Genomic DNA, 17,343 nt, shown 5'->3' with positions numbered 1-17,343 from the left:
GAGCCGGTTCTATCATAGATTCTGGCAAAATAAAAACAAAAGCCTTTGCGCCCAATTTGGACTTATATATGAGCTCTCTGTGTTTCAGCAGGTTGAGAAAATAGTTATAAACAGATATTACATTGTAATAGACTCAGTAGCATTCACAAAGGCCTTTAATATATGAATTTAAAAGATTGTATGGATTAATTGAAAATAATTAAATGATAACTTTAAATTTTTGTAAAAATATAATTTTTTATTTAAAAAAAAACATTTTAGAATAGTCTTGGAGTAGTGCCCACTACCCATTTTTAAACTTTAGAGCCCTATATATAGTGTAATTATAATAAACTAGTATTTTCACCCGTGCGATGCACAGAATGGATTTGTTGTAATATATTAAGAATATTTGAATTCATATATAATTATTTAAATTAGAATATCAAATATTATATAGTGCAATTAAGATATGGTTTGGATCGTTTATGTATTTTGATGTTATCATTGCTTGAATTTGTGCAAATAATTGCTCAAATTAATAGCTAATGTCTAGATGTACGCATGCGGTGCTATAACTTTGAAAATTTTATTTATCAATGTGCTTGTTCTCTAACAACTCGGTTATAGGAATGAATTGCTATCCTAATTCATTTGTATGGAAGATATATTTTTTGTCTAGATATATAGCAATTTTTCCATTTAAAAAAATAATAATACCACCGATTATATTTACACATTATTGAAACCTCTTTGTAGAAGACATTGGTAGTGGCAACACAATCTTGTCCATCCACGTTTAGAGCTAACACCTTTATTAGTCCATCCGGACGGATTACTCGGGTGAAAATATATAATGGTAGAATATCACCCAATTAGTAATCATTTTATATTTTCAGTCAATTAGTAATATGAGATTCATTTTCATTCAATTATTCTTTTTTATTTTCAGTCAATTAGTCAATTAGAATATCAAATGCAGTGATATTTTTACCTAATTTTCATTCCATTTTTAATTGATGATGTAGATATTATTATTGAAATATTTTCGTTCCATTTTTAATTTAGCTTTACTATTGTTTAAAATATGGATGATGTAGAATATTATTATTAAAATATTTTCGTCCAATTTTTAATTTCCATTTCATTTTTAATTAAAATGCAATGATATGGCCATTTTTTTAATATGGGTTCAACCGACATATATATTTTTTTAATATGGGCTTGTCCTGTTTCTGAATATGCAGATATGTATTATGACAAGTACATCTGGCAGCTTAGACCAAATTCTTCCATGGATGTACTATCATAAAGTTATTGGTGTATCTACATTTTTACTGTTTATGGAAGGGAAGGCAGCATCCCCTGCGGTAGCTAAAGTCCTTGAGTCCATTCCTATAAGCTCATAATATCTACTTATGTTTCATTGCCTTCTCAATTTTGTTTTGCATTTTAATAGCTAAACGGCGTCGTTTTTACATGCGGGTCTCTGCTTCCGGCACGTCCATTCCTACATCATTATTGCCAACTTTAATTTTCCCCCATTTAGGAGAGAGGAAATAAGCATCATCGCTGTGAATAAACTCTTCATCGATCTTGCACTAATTATATTTGGTGTAGAGATCAGATCGATGAGAGCCGACCCAAGAAGAAGAAGAAGCTAAGCTAAAATGAATTCAATTGAAGCCGGCCTTTAATTTGAATAATATTTTAGCTAGCTACTAGCTAGGTTGCTGCATGTATAGAGTAGAGCGCTTCTTAATTGCATCGCCAGCCCTCTCTCTATATATACACATACTAGTATTTGCCCCGTGCGATGCACGGATAAAAATTTATAAGTATTGTTGTAATGTTATGATACATAGTAGAATTAATTTTATTAAAAATGTAAGTTTAGTTATACATTATAATATTTAAATATTAAAGACAATATATGACAAAAAGTGCATTCATATTGCTAACCTCATTTGCAATAATGATCTTACAAAGTTAAACAGACAGAGAAAGACCCGGACCACTTCGTGGTTTACACAAAAAAAAATAATGATCTTACAAATCTATTAATATGCATTCACAGTTAGGCGGAAAAATTTTTTCCCTACTTAATTTTACTTTACCTAACTTTCTTTGTAAATAAATTATTAAAAAACTAATCAAAATTACAAACTATTAAAAAGTTAGTACATATTATATAATCAAAATTGATATATAATACTCGTAGAAATTAATTCATGATTACATGAATTTATAAATTTGTACGTATTTTTTTTTATCTTGCATCTTTGTGTTGTATAAACTCAACAATCTCTTTCATATATATATATATATATATATATATATATATATATATATATATATATATATATATATATAAAGACTTATGATGATTATTAAGTTCCTAAACCTTTGATATTCCATAACTCTCAAATGCACAAAATGGAGGGAAAAATTTTTTACCTTAATTCTGCTATATTATATATAGAGATATGGATGATATGATGATGAGGTGTGAATTCATGGTTACGTTGGTACATATTTACCATACCATTAATTAATCATAAAAACATATTAAATTAAAGTTGTTTCTCTGACTCTGTTGGCTAACTTAACTAATAATAATATATTCACCTACTACTATTCATCATCATATTTTTTGCTACCTTCTTTCTTGCTATATCTCCATCATATCAATATGAATTCAATATTTTTAATTTTTTTCTCTTGACAATTTTAAAGTGTTATTATCCTTTCTTTCCTTTCCTTTCCCTTCAATTCACAATATAATATAATGTAATTATTGGCTTAATTTATTTGCATTCATGTATATTGTATTGTAACATGGTCAATAGTATTAAAAAAAACATGTATACTAAGATTAGAGACATATAATGTGTCAATTTTTTATTACTGAAATATATGTTCGGAAATAACTTAGTAGCCAAATCTAGTTGATTTGATCAATTTTAATTTGTATCACTGGTCAAATAATTAGCATGGGTGTTTGGTAAATATTTTTTTGGCTTAACTTATTGGTGCCAATAAGTTAAAAATCTATATATCTATATATATATATATAAAAGTAAAATCCTCCTAGTCAAGTTTTCCCGCCAAAATTTAGAGGCATTTTTGTAATATCAAATATTTAGACAAATATGGCATTTTAATAATATTAAAGATTTTACCTTTCTTGAGATCTCTTACCATTTTATAATTTCAATACTAAACCCTTTTGATCTCATCCATTGTGTATAAATACACCTTATATGACCATACACAACCCCAACTAAGGTTAATTATTTCATTGATTTTTGCTAATCATCTTGTGATCTTCCACAGTTGAGGTTGATACGTGATTTGCACTGGTGAGGTTTTCATTATCTTAGTTTCTTTAATTTTTTCTTCTTTTTGGGTTTTGTTTTGTTTTTATTCTTTTGTATTTTTTGATTTTTAAACAACAAAAGTGGTTCATAAGAAAAAATGTTGATATATTCTTTTCTTTTTTTGTCTATTTTTGTAGAGAAGATACGGATCTAGAAAGATTGATCAGGAAGCAATAGACTTCTAATCATCCTGTGATCTTCCACAGTTGAGGTTGATACATGATTTGCACTGGTGAGGTTTTCATTATCTTAGTTTATTTTATTTTTTCTTCTTTTTGGGTTTTGTTTTTATTTTTTTGTATTTTTTGATTTTTAAACAACAAAAGTGGTTCGTAAGAAAAAATGTTGATATATTCTTTTTTTTTGGTCTATTTTTGTGGAGAAGATACTATACGGATCTAGAAAGATTGACCGGGAAGCAATAGACTTCTAATCATCATGTGATCTTCCACAGTTGAGGTTGATACGTGATTTACATTGGTGAGGTTTTCATCATCTTAGTTTCTTTTATTTTTTCTTCTTTTTGGGTTTTGTTTTGTTTTTATTTTTTTTTGTATTTTATGGTTTTTAAACAACAAAAGTGGTTCATAAGAAAAAATGTTGATATATATATATATATTTTTGTCTTTTTTTTTTTTATGGAGAAGATACAGATCTAGAAAGATTGATCGGGAAGCAAAAGAGTTCCTTGCTCATCAAGATGATAAAGTTTTGTGATCGAGGGACGAATTATGTGTATATGTAAATATATATAGACTTATAGAGGGAACCATACTAAGAATACAATAAAAACCAAAATGAAATTAAAAGCATTTTTTAGTTGTCAATATATCAAAGCATTGGACTTTGTTTCGATTCAATTTCTCCGTTTTTAAAGTGTACATTTTTTGTAATAAGAGAGTAGTTTGTCTTTCCCTTCAAGACGTTTTTCTTGCCATTTAATTTTTTTTTTTTTTTAGGAAAATAATGATTAAGTACTGTGGCTTTTTTTTCAATAGAGTATTATTTTAATTTTATTCTTCATCTGACATTCCTTGATATAAAATCACTTTACTAATGTAAAATAATGTTATTGACTTACCATGTTTGCTTCGATATGCTAAGCCATTTAAAATTTAATACGGAGTAAAATTTATAATTGTAATACTTCCATAATAATATTGAATAAATATTAATCATATGTTTAGATTTAATAATATATTATATTAAAAGAATTATTTATTAATTTAATATAGTGATGGTTAATACGGGTAAACCATATATAAGCAATATTTTACCTTAAGAATATTATACCTTAATTATAAAAATTTTACCTAATAATTTTAGTATTAAAAGTCATACAATAATTACCATAAACAATGTTTAATAATTGCCAAATTCTATTATGCAATAAAAATTACTATTATAAAATTTTTTGTAATATGGACACATTATTTTTAATTATTTCGATTTAATAGTATTATATCTTATGTATAAAAATTCAAATAATACTTTTAGTACTATTGAATATTGATTGACTAACAATTATTTTAATTATTAAGGCAATTAATGAATATTTCGATTTAAAAAGTTTTCAAATATATGAATTATACATAGTAGCATTGAATCAATTAGTAAGACAATTATATTAGGTAATCTAATAAATAACTTACTTTTTAAATTATATCTCATCTTTAATCTTTAATAATGAATATTTTCTTAAAGTATATACATAGACTATGGTTATCAATATAAAATTAAAAGTATATATATATATATATATATATATATATATATATATATATATATATATATATATATATATATATATAATGGATAATATTATTAGTACAAAATAAGTTATACTTACCTTAATAATTAATTATTAATATTATTACCTAATAATTATATATTGTTACCTTTTTCGGTGTAATTATTATGGTAATTTATATACATATATATTTTTATACTTAATGTATAATATATTGGCATGAAAAAAATTATACTTATCTTAATATATAATTAATTTTTAATATAATTTCCTTATTTTTATTAAAAATAATTATTTTGATAATTTTTCTTTCATTATTTTGTGTGATTATTATGGTAATGTATTTAAATTTTGGAAGAGATTATTACAAATATTATAATTAATATAAGTAATATAATTAATGAAATTATTATGGTAATTGTCACAATATTTGGTAATTATAATTAATATAATTAAATAAATTGAGAAATATAAGATTTCTTCCCTAGAAATATTTGTGACAATTTAATTAAATTACAATTAATAAAATATGAAATATAATTAAAGAAATGAAATTATTAAATTAACAAAACATGCATATTTCTAATCATACAGACACTTATGCACTATAATAATCATGCAAAATTTAAATGCAACTTTTTAAATTTTTAAATGTAATTTTTTAATTATAAATCTATCAATATAAATTATAATTAATGAAATTATATTATAGAATTTTCCTATTTTCATTTTAATAAATATTATGTGTATATAAAATGAATTATACAATCATATAAGGAAATGCATCGGAGTAGAGTTTAAATTTATTCATGCAAATTTTAGAATTTACATTTTTTTTTTATAAAACTAATCAAATGTTAATGTTAATAATAATAATAAGAATTTTAAAATCAGAATTATAAATTAAGTATTAGGGTAATAATTAATCTATATATATATATATATATATATATATATATATATATATATATATATATATATATATATATTATATATTATATATTATATATTATTATTATTATTATTATTATTATTATTATTATTATTATTATTATATAAAAACAAAATCGTCCCTTTTCAAAAAAAAAAATAACAAAATCATCCAATTTCATTTTTCCGCCCAAACTTTTGTAGTAACGCTTATTTGGTAAGTAAATGTCTAATGGAAATTAAAAAAAATCTATTAATTGGTAATATTGCATAATTGGTAACATTATGTATGGTATTATATTCTATAATATAATAATATAATTGATAATATTATTGTTCAAGTATAATAAAAATCCTATGTAATAATGTAATAATAAAAAAATAAAAATAAAATTAAAATAATAACAATAACAATAACAATAACAATAAAAATAATAATAACAACAATAACAACAAATTTAATAATCCAAACAAAACTATATACAAAATAAATTTAAAATTTAAAAAAAAAAAAAAAAAAAAAAAAAGAAGAAGACAAAGGTGGCTTCCCTTTGTAAATGATGTGGGATCATTTTGATTCCACATTGAAAATGTTTGGAAAGATGAGCTCTTAAACTCCTCTATATAAGAGGGGCATTTACAAACATATAATTGCTTGCCCATCAATATGGGCAAGTATTGAGAAGTCCAAAGACTTTTTTATTTTTATTTTTTTATTTTTTTTATTTTAGTACTATTAACCTGACAAATTATGCTGTGGATATATGTCCACCTTGCAATGTAGACACAGTTCAAAAATTGTTCATAATTATTAATATATAATTCAAAAAATTATGAACATATAGTTCTATAATTATGAACATAGTGTTGTGAACATAATTATGAACATATAGTTATGTAATCATGAATATAGAGATTCAATAATTGTGAATATGAAGTTAAAAAATTATGCATATAAATCTTTATAATTATGAACATATAGTTCAGTAACTATCAATTTAGAGTTCTGTAATTATAAATATAGAGTTCAATACGTACTTATGAATATGAAGTTCAAAAATTATGAATATATAGCTTTATAATAATGAACATATAGTTTAGTAATTATAAACATAGAACTGTGTCCACCTTGCAAGGTGGACACGGTTTCACAACATAACTATTCGATTAACCCTGTAACATGTAAACTTTCTCAACCTATTGAAACCCAACGTGTCAAAAGGCTCTTATTTAAGAAACCTTATCTTAATGGCTTCTTATTTTAGTTTTTTTTTTTTTTTTTTTAATTTATTAGGGGGTTTGAGAAAGATTAACCCAAAATGTATATGAGTTGTTTTAGTTTTTAGCAGTTTGGAGCAAATTGCTAAGTTATTAAATAATATTTTTGGTGTTTTGATTAAATATAAAATGTTAAACAGACGAATTTATTAAAATTTTGACGAATTTGCCAAATAATCAGATTACAACAACAACAACAACAACAACAATAATAATAATAATAATAATCCAAAAAAAAAAACTATATACAAAATAAAATTAAAATTAACCAAAAAATAAAAAAAATAAAAAATAAAAAAAACAAAGACGAGCCACCGGCACCCTTTGTAAATGATGTGGGATCATTTTGATCCCACATTTAAAATGTTTGAAAAGAGAGAGCTCATCTATATAAGAGGAGCAATGAGACTCTTATAAACATAATTGCTTGCCCATCAATGTGGTCAAGTATTGAGAAGTCAAAAGGTTCTTATTTAAGAAGTTTTAATTTAACTTTGTCTTCTTATTTTAGTTTTTATTTATTTATTATTAGTAGGGGTTGTGGAAGATTAACCCAAAATGTATGTGTTGTATTAGTTTTTAGCTGTTTGGAGCAAATTATTGAGTTATTATATAATATATTTTGATTTTGATATTTTGATGTTTTGATTAAAGTTAACATGTTAAAATGACGAATTTATTATAATTTTGGCGAATTGATCAATAATCAAATTACAAAAAAAAATAAAAATAAAATAATAATAATAATAATAATAATAATAATAATAATAATAATAATAATCCAAACAAAACAATATACAAAATAAAATAAAATTTAAAATTAAAAATAATAAGACGAAGACAAAAGGGATCCACGGGCTCCATTTGTAAATAATGCTAGATCATTTTGATCCCACATTGAAAATGTTTGGAAAGAGGAATTCTTGAGCTCCTCATCCCACATTGAAAATGTTTGGAAAGATGAGTTCTTGAGCTCCTCTTACAAACATAATTGTTTGACCATCAATGTGGGCAAGTATTGAGAAGTCTAAATGCTCATGTTTTATTTTTCAGTACTATTGACCCGACAAATTATGATGTGAAACTATGTCCACCTTGCATGGTAGACACGGTTCCAAAATTGTTCATAATTATGAATATATAGTTCTATAATTATGAACATATAGTTATGTAATTATGAATATAGAGATTCAATAATTGTGAATATGAAGTTCAAAAATTATGAATATATAACTTTATAATTATGAACATATAATTAAGTAATTATGAACATATAGTTTTGTAATTGTGAATATAGAGTTCAATAATTATGAATATGAAGTTCAAAGATTATGAATATATAGCTTTATAATTATGAACATATAATTCAGTAATTATTAACATAAAATTGTGTCCACCTTGCAAGGTGGACACGGTTCCACAGCATAACTATTCGATTGACCTGTTACATATAATATATGTTCACCTATTGAAGCCCAACGAGTCAAAAGACTCTTATTTAATAAACCTTATCTTAGTGGCTTCTTATTTTAGTTTTTTTTTTTTTGAAAAAAAAAAATTATTAGGGGGTTTGGGAAAGATTAACCTAAAATGTAGATGTATTGGTTTAGTTTTTAGTAGTTTGGAGCAAATTGCTAAGTTATTAAATAATATGTTTGGTGTTTTGATTAAATATAAAATGTTAAACATTTGAATTTGTTAAAATTTTGTCGAATTTGCCAAATAATCAAATTACAACAACACGACGACGACAACAACAACAACAACAACAACAACAACAACAACAACAATAATAATAATAATAATAATAATAATAATAATAATAATAATAATAATCCAAATAAAATTAAAATTAACAAAAAAAAAAAAAAAAAAGACAAAGGGGAGCCCGTCCCTTTGTAAATGATATGAGATTATTTTGATCCCACATTGAAAATGTTTGAAAAGATAAGCTCTTGAACTCCTCTATATAAGAGGTACAAACATAATTGTTTGTCCATCAATGTCGCAAGTATTGAGAAGTTAAAAGGTTCTTATTTAAGAAACCTTAGATTTGTCTTCTTATTTTAGTTTTTATTTATTTATTCATTATTTATTATTTATTAATTATTAGTGGGTTGGGAAAGATTAACCCAAAATGTATGTATTGTTTTAGTTTTTAGCAGTTTAGAGCAAATTATTAAGTTATTAAATAATATTTTTGGTGTTTTGATTAAAGATAAATTGTTAAAATGACGAATTTGTTAAAATTTTGGTGAATTTTTCAATCTCAATTTTTTAAAATTGTCAATAATAATAATAATAATAATAATAATAATAATAATAATAATAATAATAATAATAATAATAATAATAATAATAATAATCATCATCATCATCATCATCATCATCATAATCATCCAAACAAAACGATATACAAAATAAAATTAAAATTAGAAAAAAAAAATAAGAAGAATGATGTGGGATCATTTTAATCACACATTGAAAATGTTTGGAAAAAGGAGCTCTTGAAAATGTTTACAAACATAGTTGCTTGCCATCAATGTGGGCAAGGAGTGAGAAGTCCAAAGTTTTTCTTTTTTTTCCTTTTTGTTTAGAAGTAAATGAATATTAAAAATAGAAAGAAAATATTTCAATAATAATATTTCACATCATGAAGGAGTAAATGCATGTTTTTAAAAATAGTAAATGTAAATTAAAAATGAAACGAAAATATTTCATTAATAATATTCTACATCATCAAATTTAAATGTAACGGAAATTAGGTAAAAATATTAATACATCTATATTTTAATTGACTGAAAATAAAAAAAATAATTGACTGAAAATAAATCTAATATTACTAATTGACTGAAAATTTTAAAAGGAAATGAATATTAATAATTGACTGCAAATAAAAAAATGCTCCATAATTGACTAAAAAAATGACCAGATCATTGCATTTTAATTAAAAATGGAATGAAAATTAAAAATTGGAGGAAAATATTTCAATAATAATATTCTACATTATCAATAGTAAATGCATATTTTAAACAATAGTAAAGGTAAATTAAAAATGAAATGGAAATATTTCAATAATAATATCTACATCATCAATTAAAAATGGAACAAAAATTAGGTAAAAATATCACTGCATTTGATATTCTAATTGATTAATTGACTGAAAATAAAAAAGAATAATTGGCTGAAAATGAATCCGATATCACTAATTGATTGAAAATATAAAAGGATAACTAATCGAGTAATATTCTACCATTATATATTTTAATCCAAGTAATCCGTCCTGATGGATTGAAGATGTTAGCTCTAGACGAAGATGAATAGGATTGTGTTGTCACTACCAATGTCGTCTACAAAGAGGTTTCAATAATGTGTAAATATAACCGGTGATATTAAGTTTTTTTTAAATGAAAAAATTGTTATATATCTGGACAAAAAAAATATATCTTCCATACAAATGAATAAGGATACCAATTCATTTCTATAACTGAGTTGTTAGAGAACGAGCACATTTTACTAATTTATGAAAATTCTAGACAATGATAAATAAAATCTTCAAAGTTATAGCACCGTATGCGTACATCTAGACATTAGCTATTAATTTGAGCAATTATTTGCACATATTCAAGCAATGATACCATCAAAATATATAAACGATCCAAACCATATATTTAATTTCACTATATAATATTGATGTTCTAATTTAAATAATTACATATTGATTCATATATTCTTAATATATTACAACAAATCAATTCCGTGCATCGCACGGGTGCAAATACTAGTGAAAAATTATTTTGATTACCTTATTGATATCAACTTATTGCATTTTTGTTTTAAAAGTTTAATTTATCCTTAATGGTTGTTGGTTATTGTAGTTGTTATATTTATTCAATTTTATTCAAATATACATTTTTAATATCATCAGAATTGCATAAAACTTGACACACACATATAGGATTCGGATCAAATAAGAACAGGCATGCATTGTACTTCAAAATTTGAGTTATTTACAAAAATGTCACGTGTTTTTTAAAACTTGATTATGATATGTTAAATCTTTCCAGATGAACATTACTATTTCATTCTATCTTGGACAGTAATTCTCATCAGAGTGCACCCTTATACACACAGACACATAATTGTGTTAACTATAATGCTGAATTATTATTAACAATAATTGTTTATTATATTTTTATTTTTGAAAATAATTTTATATTGAATTATTATTAAATACAAAACATTTCTTTATAATTATAACAATATTAATAATAATAAAAATAATAGTTAAAAATAATTAATAATAACACAACAATAACAATAAATTTTATATAAAAAATACTTTAAAAAATTAAGTATAAAAGCTAACAGTTTTATGTGTTTGGAAAATAACTTATTAGCGAAAGTCTAATTCTTTAAAATACTTATGATTCTTTACAAGATAGTATCTGTTCTATACTTTTTAAAATATTTTCAGTCCAAATAATCTAAGTCTCCACCACGGAGTTCTTCGAACCAGCCAAAGTCTAATTTATTTAATCAATTTTAATTTATTTGACTTGTCAAACAATTAGTACGTATGAGTGTTTGGTAAACATGTTTTTAGCTTAACTTATTGATGTCAATAAGTTGAAAAATGAAAAATTACTTTGATTAACTTATTGTTCAAGTAAGTCCACCCCTTCTAATGAGTCCGTGTAGACAATTCACATCCATTGATCTTGGCATATCTTATGATTACGAATTTTCTGCCTTTCTATAGAAATTTCTTTTCAGTTGTATTTCCAAGAGTTGTTTCGTAATTCTTGTGTGCATCTAAAATTGGGTGTAGCGGATGACTTGTCAACAATCTTAATATATGGTTCGCTACATAAGCAAAGGTAAAAAACAAAAAATTGAAAACCAAAATTCAAAATTTAATTTTAAAACAATTGAAAAAAAGAAGAAGCACTTTTCCCCCTGAATTATTCAAGTGACTGTTTTTTCACATTGATATGTTAGATGGACATATTTACCTTTAAAATAAATATTTCATTTATTTTTCTTATCCAACAAGTTATGACAACGATTTGGTTCAAACCAAACCGAAAGGTTCCGATTACAATTTAGAATCGGAACCCGATATTTAAAGTTTATTAAAATTGCAAACTGGAATTACCGATTCATGTTTTGAACTGAAAAAATAAAATACATTAATTCCGACAATTTTGATTTGCAATTTTAATAAACTCTAAATATCGGGTTATGGGTTTTGGTTCTAAATTGTAATCGGAACCTTTTGATTTAATTGTTATCGTGGTCATAATTTGTTAAAGAATAAAAATAAATTTAATGATAAATATGTCTATTTAACGTATCAAGTAAGGAAAACAAACCCTTGAATAATTTTGGGGGTAAAATATTACTCCGTATAAGCATATAACTCAAGGGTTTCCCTCTTAAAAAATAAAAATAAATAAAAAAAATCACCATCCCACTTCCGATCCCTGCCTCTTTTGGAAGAATGAAAATTCTCTGGTTCCAATTCCTCGCCCCAAGCGAGAAATCTTATTAGAAAAGCGAGACAAGAATGTTTGTAAAGGCCGGCGATGACTCGGGATTTCCGGCAAGTAGTAGAACACCTTTCTCGTCTCAAACCAGAAGCGGTGAATAACTGATCAAAGACCGAGCAACCGCCAAGTTTCCTAAACAGCCGTCGGGAAAGGTAAATTCCGTTCCCATAGAATTTCACGGATTCAAGATCATCCGTCAACGGTACAGATTCATTTGCCTGCATATAATATTTGGTTGATTTAAAACTTCAATAGACTTGTGCATGTTGGTTTTGGAAAAAATTGAGCTTAGAAGCTTTGTTGATGAATTAAAAATTGGTTATAGAATATAATTCCCATTTTTAACATTTTTGTTCACAGCTACTCATCTATTATGACAGAAAAACTCTGTGTTCACAAAGATTTCATTTTCCTTCATTTTCGACCATTTGAAGGTTTAAATGCGTCAGTACTTTCATTGTGCGCACCATTGCTTTGTGATAATTTATTTGTTTGAGGGAGAAGACTTGAAACTAGACCTCTGAACATCAAACCGATTTTCATTGACTACAAGGTCCTTGCCTTCGTTATCCGGTTATCAAATATTTGATTGAAACAAACCGGAGCAATTTATGAAAGAAATCTTCATGAAAGTGATGTAATTTTCAGTTCAAATCTATCCACTTTCTCGTCTTCTGAGAAATCATTTATGATATTGCAGGTATTCAATTGAAAAGAACAGCCTTGTTCATCATCGAATGCCATTTCTGGATCAGGATTTTCTATAAGACGGAAGAGATCAAAAGCTCCACACAACAGCAGCAGAGAAATGTCAGATTCCCGGGTTATGAAATCCAGGACTCTGAATAGCTCTGCCCAGTCAAAGACTCAGAAACAATGAAGAATGTAGATTGCACAAACATGAAAATGAAATGACCAAGTAATGTCTCTGAAACTAGATTCTGGATGTAATCTATACAGACTTTAACTCAAAAAAGCTTACCAATTTATACTAGGTTGTTTCTAGACAGGTGAGTAGACCCTGAAACTTTATATGTAGACAGCCGTCGGGAACAGGTAAATTCCGTTCACGGATTCTGAGAAATGAGTTTCTCAGTTCTGATCGAGATCTTCTTTATTCATCCAAAGAAAAACCCTGTTTCCAGACAAAAGAGCAGCACTGGCTAAGGATCAGCACCAGTAAGCGGTAAGGCCTAAATTATTTACTTTTGGAACTGAAAGTTTTACGCCTAATTCTAATTTCCTAATGCTAGGGCGAATTGTACGTCGTTCAACAACAAAGCTACTCTTCTTCCGTTTTATCCGCCCTATTTTCTGTTATGTGTTTCTTTGAAATGTGTTAAACAAAGCTAGTTGTATAGTCCCCATGCGAATCATCATCAACTTTTCTTCCATTCTTTCTTTGTACTTCTGCATATGAGAGAGAGAGGGAGCCTAAGCCCCCTCTGCACCATTATTTGCACCCAAAGGCGGTGAAGCACAAGTGGGTGCAAATAATGGTGCAGAGGGGGCTTACGCTCTCTCTCTCTCTCATATGCAGAAGCACAAAGAAAGAATGGAAGAAAAGTTGATGATGATTCGCATGGGGGCTGTACAGCTAGCTTTGTTTAACACATTTTAGAGAAACACGTAAAAGAAAACAGGACTGATAGATCGTAGGAAGAGTAGCTTTGTTCTTGAACACGTACAATCCGCCATCGAATGGTAGCGTCAGAGGCGAGGAATTGGAACCAGTGAATTTCCATGCGGCGGCGTCAGAGGCGGGGATCGGAACCGGTGATTTTTTTTTAGCTGTTACGATAACTTCAGTGGCGGTAGGAGGCTATCTTATTCTAAACATGTTAATATGTCCTTTCATGTGTTTGATGTTATAGTTTTATGAATTTCAGATTGGATACCTGTACATATACAAGCTTCCAAAGAACACATACAATAAATATCATCCTTATACATCATGGATTCCAATAACGTGTGCCTATATAACCTTGTTCAACTGCTAGTTTGTGAGTTACCCATTTTCATCTAGTGATTAATGTTCTGTGCATTCATTTGATCTATGGTTTATTTTATGATATGGATTACTAATGCACTGCATGTTGATGTATGTTTCTGCAACACAATAATGCAGATCTAGTGTGCTAGATGGGCAGCCTAAAAAGTTGCTGTGTTTGATCCCAGAGTATCCATTGCTGAACTTCATGCTTACAACTGCGATTTATGTAGCTGTAAGATGAGGATTTTATTTTTGGTTTCATTAAGAACAAGTATAAAGCAGGGCAGAGTGCACGAATAAAGTTGGTCTTGTTACACATTTACATTTGCAGGTTTCTTATAGGCTCTTTGAATTGACAAATACATTAAAATCTACCAAGCAAAGACAACAAACGGCTGGCTATAATGCAATTGCTGCCTTATTAATAGGAAGTGCCATATACACATTGTCTTCTATATTCTTGAGGCTATCTCGGATAATAGTATGTGAATCTTTGTTTTGAAAGCATTGTGTGCAAACAAAGCAGCTAACCATATGCAGAAGCACAAAGAATGTGTTAAACAAATCTTCCTACGATCTATCTGTCCTGTTTTCATAAATGTGTTAAACAAAGCTAGCAGAGGGGGCTTTAGAGAAACACATAACAAAAAACAGGACGGATAGATCGTAGGAAGAGTAGTTTTGTTCTTGAACACGTACAATCCGCCATCGAACAGTAGCGTCAGAGGCCAGGAATTGGAACCGGTGAATTTCCATGCGGCGACGTCAGAGGCGTGGATTGGAACCGGTGATTTTTTTTATTTTTTTAAAATTTCAATTGTTTTAAAATTAAATTTGAATTTTGTTTTTGTTTTTTGTTTTTTGCCTTTGCTTATGTATTGAGTCAGATATTAGGCATCCTCAATATTTAGGTTTCTTTTCCCAGTTTTTTTGTAGGCCCTAACATCTATATCTCACTCCGCTATCTCACTTAATCACAAAAATCATTCCCTACATTAGTTTTAAGTTTTTTCTCAATTTTTATGAACCCACCATTTTATCTTGTATATTTTAATTATTTCTTTAATTATTACGGAATATCATTTAAAAAATTATAATTACAAATTTGATAATAATATATTAATATTATGAATAATAATATTATTGATAATTGAGAATTTTAATTTAATTAATAAATTAATAAATATAAACTTAATATAACAATAATAACTTAAAAAAATTAAATTAAATTAAATTAATAATTAAAAAATAAAAACAAAAATTTTAAAAAGTTAAATTAAAAATTTTAAAAAAATAAAATAAGAAGCTGACCGTCGTGATTTAAAAATATTTTTTTTTTAAAATAAACTCTTCAATTTTGCCTATGCGGGCGGACCTACTTTTTTTTTTCTTGTTTTTTTTTTTATTTTTATTTTTATTTTTTTTTTAAATTTTAAAATTCTGACAAAATGTGGGATGTTCCACGAGAAAGATTTCTTCAAAATCAACACCCTCATTTGTTAAAAATTCATTAGGCAAAATTTTACTATTCTAAAAGCTAGGTAAAATCTCCTTTTAGAGATGCTCTAATTGTTGACAAGTCATTTGTGGTAAAAAAAAGTTATCGGAAGGTTAACTAGCTAATGGGGTTGAATGCATTAAAATTATGAGTTTATATGTCTAATTGTACTTTTTGAAATTTTAAGTGTCTAATTGACTTTTCGTGTAAAGTTCAAAGACTTATTTGACATTTTCTCCCACAAATAATAACTCAACAAACAACACAACTATATATATATATATATATATATATATATATATATATATATATATATATATATATATATATATATAACGAACATTACTAAACAAACGAGCTTGTTCACGAATTCTTAGCAAATGAGTCTACAACTGTTTGTACCATGTTCGTTTATGAACCGAACTCTAAAATTTATTCATTTATGTCCATTTACTTTAATAAACGAACATAAATGAACGCTTATCGAACACGAGTAATTTACCGAAAGCTCTGTTCGCTAACATCCTAGATGAAATGAATTGTACATACGAAAGCTCTGTTCGCTAACACCCTAGATGAGATGAATCGTACTATGCATGCGGCGTTCGACATCGAAACTCACAACCCTTTAAAATTTTGTGGCACGCAGTAACTCTCTTGTTTTTCATGTTTTAGCAACAAGGAAACACGTACACAAGTATTTACAAGACCGCATGAAATGAAATTTACAATTACCCAAATCCATATTTGTTTGTTTGTTTTGTCAGTCATGCATATGTTGTACGTGTTCAAGAACAAAGCTACTTTTTCTCCAATCTATCCACCATGTTTTCTGTTCAGTGTTTTTTTGAAATGTGTTAAACAAAGCTAACTGTACGCCTGTACAGCCCCGACCCCTCTGCACCATCAACTTTTCTTCTTTTCTTTCTTTCTTTCTTTGTGCTTCTGCATATGAGAGAGACTAAGCCCCGGCCCCTCTGCAC

At 26.6% G+C, this 17,343-nt stretch overlaps 1 long non-coding RNA gene across 2 annotated transcripts; it reads left to right on the top strand.

Moving 5' to 3' along the window:
- The first annotated feature begins 12,795 nt into the window (after positions 1 to 12,795).
- On the top strand, positions 12,796 to 15,347 carry LOC109176809. Of its 2 annotated transcripts, none has more exons than XR_002053459.1 (6): positions 12,796 to 13,021; positions 13,570 to 14,055; positions 14,584 to 14,683; positions 14,759 to 14,872; positions 14,998 to 15,094; positions 15,194 to 15,347. It is a non-coding gene; the product is annotated as an uncharacterized LOC109176809 (long non-coding RNA). The 2 variants fall into 2 exon arrangements; XR_002053458.1 differs by having other exon boundaries at positions 14,578 to 14,683.
- Positions 15,348 to 17,343: the final 1,996 nt, after the last annotated feature.

This window comes from Ipomoea nil, unplaced genomic scaffold (assembly GCF_001879475.1).
Source record: "Ipomoea nil cultivar Tokyo-kokei standard unplaced genomic scaffold, Asagao_1.1 scaffold0176, whole genome shotgun sequence".
Lineage (NCBI taxonomy): Eukaryota > Viridiplantae > Streptophyta > Magnoliopsida > Solanales > Convolvulaceae > Ipomoea > Ipomoea nil.
This window is presented reverse-complemented; position numbering and strand designations above follow the sequence as displayed.